At 28.9% G+C, this 16,460-nt stretch overlaps 1 pseudogene across 1 annotated transcript; it reads right to left on the bottom strand.

Annotated features, from left to right (window-relative positions):
- Window positions 1-16,320: 16,320 nt before the first annotated feature.
- Window positions 16,321-16,409, bottom strand: BDBG_16938 (annotated as a pseudogene). The gene has a single exon. The product of its transcript is annotated as a tRNA-OTHER (tRNA).
- Between the last annotated feature and the right edge of the window lie 51 nt (window positions 16,410-16,460).

Raw genomic sequence — 16,460 nt, forward strand, 5'->3', positions numbered from 1 at the left:
TCAGCTACTGAGATAATACAGGCTATATATAACTGTCTCATAGCCTGGAAGAATAGATCTCTCTCTGTATTTAATAGTCTGATTATGATATTTAATAGTCTTTCAGCCTTGATAGTTCTTTGTTGAATATCATATTTAAAATTCAACTTGAAGTTTAATCATACTTCTAATTATTTGACATTTAAACTGGGTTTAATCTCTCTATTTAAAAGAGTTAGATATAGTTCTTTCTCATTGAATCTAGAAAAGAAATGAATTAACTCAGTTTTATTCATATTAAATTGCATTTAATTGATATCTACTCTAATAAAAATTTTTCTTACTGCTTTTTCAATCACTTCTAATTCTCTTTGATTATTTTTGAACTGTAGACTAGATCAATATTATTCATATAACTTGAAGATCTCACTATTTTCATATCTCTATTCTTGAATAGATATACAGTGTATATTGAAAATAAAATGAGTAAAATTAAGAATTCTTGCAGTACTTCTATTTTTATCTCAGTCTTGTCTTATTTCATTTCATCAAAGAATAGTTATATAATTCTTTTAGATATAAAACAGATAACTCATTTTAATAGAGAAAGTGACAGTTTTAATATCTTCAACATCTGAATTAACTTTGACTTTGAAACAAGATTAAATGATTCTTTTATATGAATAAAAACTGCAGTTAAGACCAGATCTTCATACTTTGCTATTTGAATGTTATAAACAACTGAGAGAATAGTGTCAATTGTAGAGCATTGTTTTCTATCTTTCATTTATTCACTGAATAGATGAGAATCATTAATAGAGCTTATAAAAGATAGTTGAGTAGCTATTATCTTTTCTAAAATCTTTTCTAGACAGTTTAATAAAGATATTACTTTATATAACTTAGAAATTGAACTTTTTCTATTAGATTTTATAATAATCACTTCAGTGACTTCTCTTCAGCATTCAGAATAATACTCATTTTTCAAGAGATTGAAACAGAGCTCAACATATTCACTCTTTAAGTAGAAATATATATTTTAAATGATCAAGTGATTGATTGAAACAGATTCTACAGCAGTTTTAACTGAACTTGAGAAGATAGCTGACTCTAGTTTATCTTATATAAGCTCAGACCATTCTCAGACATTTCTATTAATATAGTTATAAAGTGATATATTCTCTTTCTCTGAATCTGAATCTGATAAGTCTTGAAAGAGAATTCTTATAAAAGCTTGATATTTTTTCTCAAAAGAATTTGCTGTATATGATTCATTTTGAAACTTATATTCTAAAACAGAAAGTTTTGCTACACTTGTTATTTTAGTATAGTTGAAAGCTTTAAACACTTTGTTTTCTTATACTTCTTCAAGAAATTTGTTTCAGCAGTCTGTTTTAACTGTTTTAATATCTGAAAAATATTCATTTCTGACAGCTTTGAACTCATTATTAGATATTATATCATTCTTTCAATCTCTTCTAGCAGTAGCTAATTATTTTCTTTTAGATGTGATATTCTCATTTCATCAAGGTTTGAAATACTCAGAAGACTTTTTCTTTGAAATATTATCTTTAACACTTATTAGAATAATAGATGTAATAAGCTTCACTCTATACTTAAGCATTTCATTTGAGATATCTTGACTGGGATTTTAATATAGCTCACTCTACTTTGCAGATTTTAACAGTTTTATACTTTCTTTAACTGCTTTTCAATCAGCTTTTTCAAAGATATACTGCTTAGAGAGAAGAGTATTTTCACTCATTTATTTTTCACTCAGTTCAATGTTAAATTGAATACTCTTATAATGTGATTCTGATATCTTATTTGAATCAATAAATCAGTTTACCAGTTTTTTTTTAATTAGATTTTATGATATGATGATTAGATCTATAATAGATTTCTGTTTCATATCTTTTCTAAAGAATGTTTGTTAATCAGACTTATTAACTAAATCTATTGAATGTTTAAAGATTTATTTAATCAGATTATCTACTCTTACTGCTCTTTTGCATTCTGAATTTCATCAGAGATGATGTGTATTGAAATCTTGTATAATTATAGAGTTTCTTAACAGAGTTATGTTCAGAAATTCTCTATTAATTGTTCAGATATTGTTATTTCTCTTCAATGACTTTTTATTATAGATATTTATAAGCTGTATAGTATTAAACTTATTCTCTTTATCTATAATATCATTCACCAGAATATCACAGTCAGATATAATATTAAATCTTAGATTAAATTAATACCTTGATCTCTTTCTTTCATACATCACTACTCTTAACTTTATCTCAGACTTTTGAGATAGAAAGCAGTATTAGCTTGAATGAGATATGATATATTTTTACTCAGCATCAAAATTCAGTTTCTGAAGAAGTATACAATCAATCTTTTATTCAAATACAATTTAAAGACAAGAATAAATGTAATTTAAGTTTCTATTCACATTGTTTTGAATAAATGTGATTTTTAAAGAGTTTTTAAACTTTTTTTGTTGTTTTTATTATATAGTCATACTAAAAGAGAGTAGAGATAGAGTAGAATTTAATCACTATTATCAGATAGTAGATTATAACTATTTTGAGAAGTAGAAATCTTAACTGCTTACATTATATCTAGTTTATCATCAGAGTTATTTCTCAATTCTCTAATCTTAACAGAAGTTTAAGAATTTAAATTCTGTTTATATTTAGCTAAAGAATTGAAGTTTGAAGATTTAAATGATTAAGAGTTTCTTCTTATTAAACTTACAGTTGAAGATTTACTGACTTAACTATTCTCTTCAGTTTTAGATTGACTTTAAGCTTCATCTTTTCTTCAGTTCTTTTAAGTTCTTGAAGTAAATATACATTCTTTCAAGCTAGATCTATGTTTTTCTTTACAATTAAAGCATTTAAGAAGAGTGTGCTAATATATTTCATCTGTTTTTAAGCATATTTCACATTTATACTCACTAGTTTTATGATCTCTAGTATAGAATGAACATTTTGAGTCTCTAAAACAAGAGATTATAAAGTGTCTATATCTTTGACAGTTTGAACACTGTGTTTGAGCTTTGAGATTCATTCTTGAGTCTTTGTATTTATGAACTCTTATTTTCAAATCTACTACTCTTACTTCAGAGATCTTTGATTGTTTAAGTATCTTTATATATACTAGAACAGAGACATTTCTTCTGCTTTATCTGAACTCAATTGAATTTAGTTATATAGACTCTTTTCTCAGTTGAATAGAGTTGTATTCTTTTAATTCATTTTTAAGAAGTAGTATTTCTTCTTCATAGTCACAAATTTAAACTGAAATATTATAAAGAATGAATTTATCTCACTTTTCATCTTTCTCAGATAGAATTATTGTGCTTAATAAAGATTCTACTACTGATTTTCAGAGATTCTCATTCTAAATAAAAAATTCTTCACTGAATTTAGACATTGTAGTCAGAATAATGAAGTTTTTAAAGAACAATGACTCAATTGAAGCTATAACTGATTTTTGAACTTCAATATCAGTTATTAACTGAGAAAAGAACTGCTGATTAATTTCATTTCTAATTCTGAAAATGAGATTTGAGATTAGCTTGTTTCTCTGCAAGATGTTCTGTTTTAAGACTTTGAGAATAAGTCTTCTATTTCTGAAGATTTGAAAGTTTTTCTCTTTTTGTATTTTTTTCTTCACTTTTCTATAAATAGAAGCATGAGCAGTATTCTTCTCAGTTGTCTCAGGATTTTGAGCAGATTTTAACACAGCAGGTTTAGAGATAGCAGATTCAGCTGCTTATGCATATATTTTCTTCTGATTTAAAGAAGAAGAAGAAGAAGTAGAAAAAGAAGAAGAGTAAAACAAAGAGTCAGTGATTGTACTAGAAACTTTCAATGTTTTTTGAACTGTGTTTGAAATTTCAAGTTTGAACTTGATCATCTTCTGTAGTTATCTAGCCTGAGTATGAAGAATTAACAGAACTTTTTTATTCATCTCACTCAGGCACTGCTTTTCAAGAATCTTGCTTACTTTTTCACATTTCTGTATTTCAAGCACTTATTATTTCTCTATTTCTTCTTTCTTTCTTCTCTTCAGAATTTCAATCTCAGAAACAGCATTTAAGAAAGTATTTTTTTTCACATCAACTGAGTGTATTTTTGCACTCATTATTCTCACTTAATGAAAAGTTGATCTGACTGTTTCAATTAAGAGATGTCTAAGTCTATTTTTAATTGAAAAGTTGATCAGACTATTTCAAAAGAAGAATAAAAAACTTTTATATATAAAATATCTGATTTCTTTCACACTAATTCAGTAACTAGGTTAGATTTTTGAAGAGAATCTAATAAACTAAAATTGATTTTTAAGATAAATTAATAAAATCTTTACAATCTCTTTCTTGAGATACAGTGAGAAAAAGTATAATATCAATTAATAATAAATCAGATAATATGATTCTTTTTAAGAGAAAAACTGATAAAAAATAAATCAATTTTTTACAGAGAAATTGATTAAAACTATTCAATTTTATTCTAAATCATTTAATTCTTCTCACACAACAAGTGTGTAACTCAAATCAGTTAATAAAGAGTGTAAAAAAGAATTAAGTATTAATAAAAGCTCTTCAGTCACTGAAAAAGTAATTCTTACTTAAAAGAATATGCAATTATAACAGAAGACAACTCTGTTTTTAATTCTTTATAAGAATATTATATAAAACTCAGAGAAAAACATCTTACTTTTTCAAGAGAAGTAAAAAACTATTTCTAAAATCTTTTTTTTTTTGCATTAACTACTGTAGAAGAATGAGATAGAAACTGCTAAGATATGTATTACTGTATACTCTCTATCAAGACTTTCTCTCTTCACAGTCTTGATATTATAAAGAATATAAGTCTGTTTCTATATAATAATGTAAATATTATCATCAGAATGTAGAGAAACTGATTATTTATATCTTAAAATAGAAGACTTTGTCAATGATTATATCAATATAGAGTTAATTCTCAAATTCAATAGAAATCTAGTATTGCTGTTCTCGATCTCTTACAGAATCTATTGAATATTGAGATATTAAAACTGAATTTAATATATCTCACTGTGCAGAGATCAAACACTCAGTCAGATCTTAAGATATACTGATTTTATAGTTGTTAATATACTGTTGACTCATTATCTGCTCATTATGTATTGAATACTATTACTGAGGTAACTTTTTGTATTTCTCTGCCTGAAATGAGCCAGATTGAGAGACGTGGTACAAGGGTGAAACTTGGTGTTAATGTCTTGATACATCAAAGACAGACAGGGTTTTCACAGACATTACACTTCAGATATGTCTGTTGATTATGTGCTTAATATTATTGTCCAGATATCTTTTTGTATTTTTCTGCCAGAGATGAGCCAGATTGGGAAGGGCAGTAGTTATGAGAGTGGGACTTGGCGTTGATGTTTTGAAACATCAAAGATAGACAGGGTATTCGTGGAGATTGCTTCTCAGATATCTCCACAATTATGGATCAGAGATCTTCCAAAATCAAGAAGATTGATGCATATGGCTAGGTCTCTTCACCTTACAATTTGTATGGCAATTTGGCCCGGGGTTGTGCTGTGGTAGGGGTGAATGCGGGATAATCCCACATAGGAGTTTCAAACAACATCTGGTTCACATTCGGCTGGATAACTTCACCACCACACGGGATATGCAGTCGGCGATGGGGTCAAAATGCTTGTATGATCGAGGGCTTTTCGATGGATCTGTCGGCGGGTTCTTATTCGAAAAATCGAGCGAGTTCGCGGTGAAGCAGTTGATCTCTGACCTGTAATTGTGATTAGATGTTATAAGTGTTAAGAATATGAATAGAAATTTTCTTTGTTTTTTCTTTGTTAATCTTCAAATTATTTTTATAATTCTGTTTTTATTTTTCTTTATTTTTAACTTTAATGATAATATAATTTCTTCTTTTCTTATATACACTGTGAACAGTTCATCTCAGAAGAAACTTATTATCTTTATAGACTAGAGTTTGTAAATAACAGTGTTAATATTTTTATTATAATCAGGTTCTTAGTAAAGATCATATTATTCTGACTTATCAGAATTCACAGTATAAAAGTCATGTCTCAGCTTCTACAGATGTCTTATCTATCTGAATAATTCTTAAGTGAAATCATTTATCTTATCAGAATACTCTTATCACTGAATCTTGAATCAGAGCTTATAATCTCACTTCTCTGAGTCAATATTTTCTTTAATCTGATATTCTCTTTCACTCTCTAGTACTTTATAAATAAAGTAATAAGTCACAAAGTTCTCTTCTGAGAATTTCTTATATTTATAAAGTAGAGAGATATGAAAAATATTATATATTTATAACTCAGATAACAGTTTCAATCTATAGAACTATACACTAACTTTCTTGATAATCTTATAAGACGCTGTCTGTAAGAAATTCAGCTTTTTACTAGATCTCTATATAATAATGTTTTCTAGACTTAGTTAGACTCTATTATCTTTCTTGAAACTTTTTATAACATACTTGAAGTTATAGTATCTCTTCTGATACTCTTAAGCCTTTCTCAAGAATTTATAAGCTTTCTTCTAAATATTCTGAATTCTCTTAGTCTGTTTATAAGCATTATTACACTTTATAATATACTCTCACAGATCTATCAAGATCATTCACAGATAAGCCTTAGTAAGTTTTATCTATACTGATATATTTTAAGTTATTATATACAAACTCTATAAGTAATAATTAATACACTCAGTTATTTTGATTGTAATTAACAAAGCACTATAGATACTGTTTTAATATACTTATAAGATATTCTATCTGATCATCTGTCTACTGATAAAAAGCTGTGCTTAGATCTTATCAGATTTTCAATAGTTATCAGATTAGATTAGAACTGTCTTATAAAGATTAATTCTTTATCTGAGATAATATTCACAGATAATTCATGCAATCAGATTATATTATAGATAAAGATATTAGTTAAATTCTTTAACTTTAAGTTCTTATAGATGAGTATAAAGTGTATTATCTGAATAAAGTAATCTACTATCACTAGCACACTGTTAAAGCTGGTATTATATATATTCTTACTTTTAAAGAGACTTATAAGAGTGTTTATTTCTAACTATTCTCAAGATTTATATAGAATAAGTAGAGAAATAAGTTCTTTATATAATCTGAACTGCACTACTTATAAATTCTGATAAATAGTATAAGAAATTACTATCTTTTTCATAAGCTCTTACATCTTTAGTTAGAAGTATTTTCTTATAAGTAACTTATAAGTTTTAGTATCTGTAAAATAATCTATTAGAGAAGAGTTATAATATCTTTTAATAAGTTCTATATATAGAAACTTATTTATAGATATATAAATTCAGCTCTCTCTTTATAAGAGATTATTTAAATCTCTTTACTTCTTTATTTCTATAGAGTTAATCTCTGCTATAAGCAGTTTCTAAATATACTGAGTATATTGATTCTTCAGTTATAGTTCAGATAATCTGAATAGAAGATTTCATAAAGACTTATACTCTGTTTTCTCTTATATCAGATCTTTTATAATACTTCTCAAAGTCTGTAAACTCTTCAGATTATAGATACTCTCTTCAAGAATTCTCACAGAGATTCTCAAAGTGTTAACTCTCAGTATTATAGAGAGTAGTTATTCAGACTTGTTCTCTCTCTTTTCTTTCTTCTCTTATAAGAGATTGAGAGACTCTTTAGTTAATCTCTTTATAATACTCAGTCTGAGTATTCTGTAAAGCTTTTCTATCTTTTCTAGCTTCTTTATGTCTGTTACTCTAATCTTCTTAATATAGTCAGATTTATAACAGAGTCTGTCTGCTGAGTTCTTAGTTCTCTTAATATACTCTATCTTAAATCAGAATTCACTCAGTCTCTGAGCTTAATAAATTTATCACTGTGAGAGTTTCTTGATTAAAGTAAATTATTATACACTATTATAATCAGTTCTAACAGTAATCACTGTTATAAGACTCTCAAGGTAGTAATACTAGTGATAAAAGAATTTCACTATTGTAAGAAGCTTCTAATTATGAATATTATAGTTTGTGACGGGCTGCGCCTGATCAATTATATAGACTATTCCATTACACTTCACAGATTTCTACCGCTTCATTCTCGAACGCGTACGCTCCGATTCTTGGCCATTCTCAATCACTGATCCTCAGCCGCTATGAACGCGTATAAACGCGTACACTCTGATTCTCGGCCATTCTTGATCGCTGATCCTCGGCCGCTATAAATGCATATAAATATTCACTTCAATTGCTGATTCTTATACTTTCTCTTTCTTTTTCTTCTTTAACATTTTTCTCTTTATTATATAGAATCTATAAATATTATACTGATCTATTCAGTGTAGGCCTCTTACACTAGAAAAACATTCATTGTCTTCTTATTAGAAATAATTATTCAATTCATGTATTATCTTCTCATTAGAAACAATTATTCATTGAGAGATATTTAAACACATAACAATGCATAAGAAAGAGCAACACAGTTAAGCAGACACTGAGTTCTCAGATAGAAGCTTACTCATCAGTTACTCTGACTCTGTAATAAGATCTTACAAGAGAATATCAGTGAAAGATCTGAGAGGTCTGACACTCAGATATATGAAATATTTATACAATTACACTTCTTCAGATTCTACAGATATTACATATCTGATAAATAATATAACTATGTCTAATAATAATATAGAAGAACTCTTAAATATAAGTATAGAAGTAATATCACAGTGACTCTGAGTAATGTTAAAATTACAACAGTAACAGATAGCAGACATGCATACAACTTAACAAGTTCAATATAAGAAAATTCAATAATTAATTTAACAGAGAACTCATGTAACTTCAGTATCTACAGAACTAAATATAAAAGCACTGAAAGAACATTTAAATACTCTCATATATTTCAATACTTCTAATCTCACTCTCTACTCATCATGAAGAATGAAAATACTCATGACACTGAGTGTAGATGAAGATGTCATCAGTTCATTAATTAATCAAGATTAATATGTCAATGAACAATTGAAGAATTGTGTAAAATAGAAGTTTCATTTATAAATAAAAGCATATAAATCTGTGTTGTGAACATCTGATAATATCATCAAATATCTTGATGTTCTGTTTCAAGGCACTGCTGTATAACAGAAAGTATTAGATTGATTACAGAGTATCTGACAGAGAAATACTTCTCTCACAATATTCATTCCTAACTTTAACACTAAGATCTTAGAAGCAGATGATCAATCTTGAGATAATTGAATAAAGATCAGCATGCTTAAGAAGATATTGACTTTTGAACTCTTACAGACTCTTGTAAGTATAAATAAAGACTCAACTTTTAAAGACTTCTGCACACAGCTTCAGACATTGAATGACTGTCTTACCAAGCTCAAGAGTATATAGAACAGTGGTAGAAGATATTACATCTCAATCACTCATACATCTACACCTGTGTCAAAGAATAATAACAATGATACAGATGCTATAGACTGAGTAGACTTAAATGTCTACACACAAGCAAGAGTCTCTGCTGTTTGAACAGGCTTTCAAGTCTCTGAGATCACTCTCAAAGAAGTCATCAATCAACATTAATATGAAGTATACATCAACTGTAACTGATCAGAACATATCACTTTCAACTGCTGATTGACCTATGTACCTTCTCATTCAAGAGAAAGATCAGCACTTTCTCACTCAAGAGAAAGATCAGTGTCTTCTTACTTAAAGAATGAATCAGTATCTATCTGTGTCAATTACATTGCAGTGAAGAAAGATTCAGAAGATAACTATAAGAACACTTCAATGAAACAGGGAAAAGATTAGCTTCTGTTCAAATTCATAAACAGAAGCTTAAAGAGATCAGATAATAACAATTTGAAAAGAAAATAATAATAAATGCAATTCTTGTATCTACTGTGATTAATAACATGAATAATATGAAAGTCATGATAGAGAGCAGTCTATGTTACTATGCAATGATTAAATCTTCAGTTGTAAGACATTATAATCTTCAGCATATTCTCTTATTAAAACCTCAACTTCTTACAGAATTTAATAATTCAAAAGATGTTTGCATCTGTTACATGATGAAACTAAATATAGATGTTAGAGAACATCAGTATGAAGATATCTACACATATAAAGTTGATAATCTCAATTATAATCTTATGTTAGAACTTGTCTGACTATCTGAACAAGACATCTTATTGAATACTTAAAACAGAAGTTTAATATTCTCTAACAATGATAGAGTTCACAAAGATGACATTTACAAGATTATAAACCTGACACAGATCTCTGTCAACACCTATGAATTGCTCAGAAAAAGAAGTCATTAAAAGAATCACTGATAGCAGAACTATGTATCAATCTATTTAACCAGTCTGACTGATATTAAAAAGACTCTAGAAAAGTTATCTTATACTATAACAACAGATTCTCATATGAAACTCTCTTAATAATATTATAAATATCTAAATGTCTTTCAATAAGATAATAATGTTATAAATCTACCTCTCTTACAAGGTTCAGAAGTGAATCACAGTATCAAGTTAAAAAAGAAGAATAGTAAGAACTCTAAACTATTATGAGACTCTCTTTATAACATGTTCTGAGATGAACTTCTTCTTCTTTAAAAGACACTTAACAATCTGTTGAATAAGAGATTTATATATATTAGTAATTTCTCTGCTGCAGCTTCTATTCTCTTTACAAAAAAATCAGATGAAGAACTTCAATTCTGCATAGATTATCAAAAATGAAATAGATTAATTAAGAAAAATCACTATTCTTTACTTCTGATCAATGAAACCCTAGCTTGCATTGAATAAGCTCAATGATTTTTAACCTGGTGGCGTAGTGATTAACTACGCTATTATGAAGCCTCAATTAGCGGCCTTCCCCTCAGGGAATGAATGTCAAGAGAGAGCAGGTTCGAACCCTGCAAGAGTCATCTTAATCACAGCTTTCACTGTTAAGTCATAAAACAGTATCAGAGGCCTCTGAATGCACTATAGTGAATTATCATCAAGCTTAAGATGTTCATTCTGAGGGTTCTCAGACACTAATTCTCACTGATCTTAGAATTAACAGCTCTCTGAGCACTTCAAGTTAGATCAGTACTAGAGTGATTGAGATCTAGAATGCTTACAGAATAGTAAATCATTATCAAGCTTAACTAATCAGGTCTTATCCTTCTCACTCTAGACACTCACTTCTGAGAAATGAGATTTAAAAACTATTCAATTAGAACACTCTGGGCCTAGCAAGAACCTAGATGAGATAAGACCTAGATACTCTTAATAGATGATTAGTGTAAGCAAGACTGTGACAGTTAATTGATAGACTGAAATACTGAGATTGACAGTTAGAAGATTAGAGACTTAACTAGAATTGAGTAGCTCTGATGTTATTCTTAGTGAGAATCTCACTTATAAGTAAGCTAGTTACAGAAGCTAGCTGAGCAGCAGCTCTTTAGAGAAAATGATAATCCCTGAAGCAGGCCTGAGAGAACAGAGACAGTAGTCAGTTATATAGAGTGTTAAAATATGTATATAGCTTAAGATGTAAACTGCAGAGATCTTGTTCTGTAGCTTTCTTTACTGTACTTATTTCTTTCTGTTCTTTTCTATCTATCTATTTAATATGTCTATCTTTAGAACTATGTTCTCTTTTTCTTTGTCATGATATTTTCAAATGATTTCAAAGTATTAATAGGTGTTGAAATACTGTAATTTGTAAACAGTTTTTGTATTCTGAGCTGGAATTTTCTGATTTTGCATATCTGAAATTGATAAGTGTATAATAGTTGACTCTATAGATATAGGAAAAACCCTGAGAACGAAAGATTCTTAGATAGATGTCATAGTCTCTGACTGCATACATCTATAATTGAAGAATAATAATAATAATAATAATAATAATAAGCTCAATGATTTACAAAACTAGATATTATTACTGTGTTTTATAAGATCTGTATCACTGAAGAAGATGAATGACTTACAGCATTTCAGACATGTTATAATCTCTTTGAATGAGTGATTACCTTCTTTGAACTGACTAACACCTCTAGTACATTTCAAAAGTATATTAACTGAGCACTTCAGAATTTTCTTGATGAATTCACATCTGTATATCTTGATAACATTCTCATCTTCACTGACAGGTTCAGAAAAGAACATCAAGAACATGTATGAAGAGTATTACAATAATTACAAGAAGCAGAACTATTAATAGATATTAATCAGTATGATTTTAAAGTCAAGAGTATTAAATATCTGAGTTTTATTATAGAAGCTGATTAGAGAATTCAAATGAATTCTGAGAAAGTCTCTGCTATTCTTGAATGAGAAGCTTCATATACTGTGAAAGATATACAAAGCTTCATTGAATTTACTAACTTCTACTGACAATTTATATAAAACTTCTCAGATATCACAAGATCACTTACAGAGCTCATTAAGAAGAACTCAGTATTTCAGTGATCAGTGAATACTGAAGCTGCATTTATATAGATGAAGAAGATATTTATCAACATCTCTCTGCTTATAATATTTGATTCTGATTATAAAACAGTTGTTAAAGCTGATTTCTCTGACTACATTATAGAAGAAGCTATATTATACTATGATGATGAAGATGTCTTACAATTATACATCTTCATGTCTAAGAAACTGAGTCTCATTAAATGCAATTATGAGATCTATGATAAGAAACTTCTTACAATTATACACTATCTAGAAGAATGAGACTCTGAACTTTGAAGCATCTTCAAATTTGAGATAATCACAGATTATAAGAATCTTAAGTACTTTATAATTACTTATAAACTCACTGAATAACAGATGCAATGATCTGAGTTCTTAAGTCACTTTCATTTTATAATACACTACTGCCCTGGTAGTCAGAACTCAATAATAGATACTCTCTCACAATAAAAGTAAGATATGTCTTTCAATGTAATAGACACCTGTTAAATGAACAGAGATTATCAGCTCTTAGATTCCAAGATATTAATTAATCAAGAGAGAACAACTCATGACACTATATATATTGCTTCAATTAGAACACTCTCTCTCTGAACTGACACTGATATCAATATTTTAACTTCTTCTACACTGAATGAACTGTGGCATATAGCAGCTCAGACTGATGAACTTCTTCAGACTCTCACTGAAGCAGTATATCAAGAAACACTCTGATTTTCCCCAGAACTACATATAAGAATTAATATCTCAGAATATTCAATCAATGATAATATCACTCTATGATTCTGTAAATAACACTGAGTCTCTCACTCTGAACTCTTACACATCTGAATAATGCAAGAGATGCATGATTCATATATAATCAGTCATTCAGACTGTGAACAACTGTATCAAATAATCTCTCAAGAATTCTACTGATCTGAGATATTAAACAGTATCAGACATTTCATCTGAAACTGCAATCATTATTCTTTCACCATCTCATGAAAGAACTGTAGAAGAGATCTGCTGAAATCACTCAATATTTCTGATAGAATCTGATAAGATATGATAATTGACTTCACTATTGATCTCTCTATGAGTAAGAATTGTAGAAACATTCTGATTATCATGAATTAATTAAGCAAAGATATAATATTGAAACCTTGTAATAAGATGAATACTGAACAAGTCACTGAAGCTTTTCTAAAGAGCTCATTCTATCAGATACATGAATTGCTGAGATCTATAGTATCAAATCAGAGCTGTTAATTTATAAGCACTCTCTGAATAAGAATCTGTTAAATTCTCAAGTTTATATTTCTATCTGTCAACTGTCTATCACTCTGAGACTGATAATACATCAGAACAGATAATTCAAACTGTAAAGAATAATCTTCATAAGTTCTTCAATCACTTATAAGATGATTGACATGATCTGCTTCTATACACAGAGGTTGCTATGAATGAATAAGATGTTATTTCAACAGATGTAAGCCTGTTCTTTCTTACACACAGTTATCACATAAAGATGTTAAATCTTCTAGAGTTTATACAGTTGACACTGAATCTCTGCAGTCTGATTCAGATTATTAATACTATAGTAACAAAGCTCTGAGATATCTGTGACTGAGCAGAGGCCTTCATGACAACTGTGAAACAAGATTAAGAGAATTAAATCAATATTCACTGAGATCTCACTGAATAATATAAGATAGAAGACTTGATGTAATTGAATCTTAAGACTATACAGATCACACATTCATCTCATATACTAGATTATCATCATATCAAGTATAAAGTGATAGAAGTTTTAGATAGTCATAACTACTGTCTTAACATATTATCAGAGATTCATAATGTCTTTCACATGAGCTTGCTCTATCACACTGTCACTGACCTGTTCTCTTCTCAACTGACTTTCAACTGGCAGCCGCCAGGCATCATAGAAGAAGATAATGAGCTTGAGTGAGAGATTGAAGATATTCTTAATGAGAGATCTCACAGCTGCAGCTGATAATATCTTGTGAAATAAGTCAGCTATGATTAACTGATCTGAACTCTGAGTTTCATATTATCTGAAACAGTGATTCTTGACTGATAAGAACTGCTTCTGAAAGAGAGGCACTAATGTAGCAGGCTGCACCCAATCAATTATATAGACTATTTCATTACACTTCACAGATTTCTACTACTTCATTCTTGAATGTGTACACTTCAATTCTCAGTTATTCTTAATCACTGATTCTCAGCTGCTACAAACATGTATAAATACATACAGTCTGATTCTCAGCCATTCTCAATCACTGATTCTCAGCTACTATGAATGTGTATAAATATTCACTTCAATCACTGATTCTTATACTTTCTCTTTCTTTTTCTTCTTTAACATTTTTCTCTTTGTTATATAAGACCTATAAATATTATACTGATCTATTCGGCGTAGGCCACTTACATAGTTGATCTCTGTAAGTTATATCTTTTATAAGAAAAAGATCACTGAAACTCAGTTCTTATTTAACTATAGTTATAAGACTATTTCTGAAATTATAAAGAAGAAGATATCTATCTTCAATCTAATTAATCGTAAGAGATTAAAGTTAAAGTGAAATAATATTACTATATCTGTGAATATCTATTTTAATCTTATAAAGACTCTGTAAGCTTCTAAGATAAGAAAGTTCTTATAGTTCTCTCTTCTTAACAATCTTTTTATTCTTTACTTATAAGATAACTTCTTCTTATTTTTACTGTGAGAATAAGTGCTCGCGGGCGATTATTCGGGTGTTTGTAGCTTGGTGTGATACATACTGTTAATTACTAGAATTATTCACAGTAGAAAGATTAAATATAGAGATTAAATATATAATAGTATTCAAGCTGAGTTGTGAATAGTATTCATGAAGTTCAGTCTATATAGTTATGTGTAGTCAAGAGCTGCTAACTCTATTGATTATATAAGAGATAGAAATAGAAGTAAAGAATCTGTGAGAAGTGAGATTTCTTACATACTCTTTCCTCTCTAAGACTTTTGTTCATGAAGTCTTTCACTGAGTGATTTTATAGAATCAGACTCAGCACTGCAGTGATACTCACTAAAAACTCTTCATATCTATAAAAAAAAACCTCATTAAGGAAAAATTCCTTGTTATTATAAAGAGAAAAGAGTCTGTTACTTAGTTTCTTATTCTGTAAGATTCTTTATAATCTGCAGATCTTTCTCTGATTACTATACAGATTCATCTCACATCTTTCATATTAGAGAGTTTTAGTTAACTCTTAATTATTTTCATGAGATTCTTGTATAATCATTACATAGATTCATCTCACAGATAAATTACTTTCTATGAGATTATTCTTATTAAAGAGAAGTATGCATAAGTTAATCTTTCACTCATTCTTATAAATCATCATTCTTTGATACTGTAGAATTATAAGAAATTTTTCATTCTTTTATTAACTCTGTAGAATTGTAGAATCAAGATGTCTACAGTCTATAATCACTCTTTATAGTTATATAGAAAGATTCAGATCTGTAATGTATAATCACTCTTTATTATTATTATTATTATTCTTTCATTATACTCATATGCAAGCGGAGCTTATGATGAGTCCTTGCGTGATGTTAAATACAGGTCAAGTGTTGGTTATACAGGAGGAAATACAGGTGTTGAGACCACGCCAAGATAACAAGAACATAGGAAAATACAAAGGAGTGACAATTAGATACATGCAATAATAACTTCCCAGCCCAGGAACATAGAGCGATTCATTGAAGCGATTTGTACATCTCTGTATTTATTAGGAACCTGAGGTGCTTGAGTTCCGGATTTAATGTATCCCCTGCGGGTTTCGAACCCACGCGCCTTGGTTTCCCACGCCAAGGCACTACTGGGTGGCCGCATTAACCATTCAGCCACCGGGGCTATAATCACTCTTTATTTACTAGAGTAATCTGACTGTTTTATAAAATCACT

This window comes from Blastomyces gilchristii (genome assembly GCF_000003855.2).
Source record: "Blastomyces gilchristii SLH14081 genomic scaffold supercont1.6, whole genome shotgun sequence".
In the NCBI taxonomy this organism is placed as follows: Eukaryota; Fungi; Ascomycota; class Eurotiomycetes; order Onygenales; family Ajellomycetaceae; genus Blastomyces; species Blastomyces gilchristii.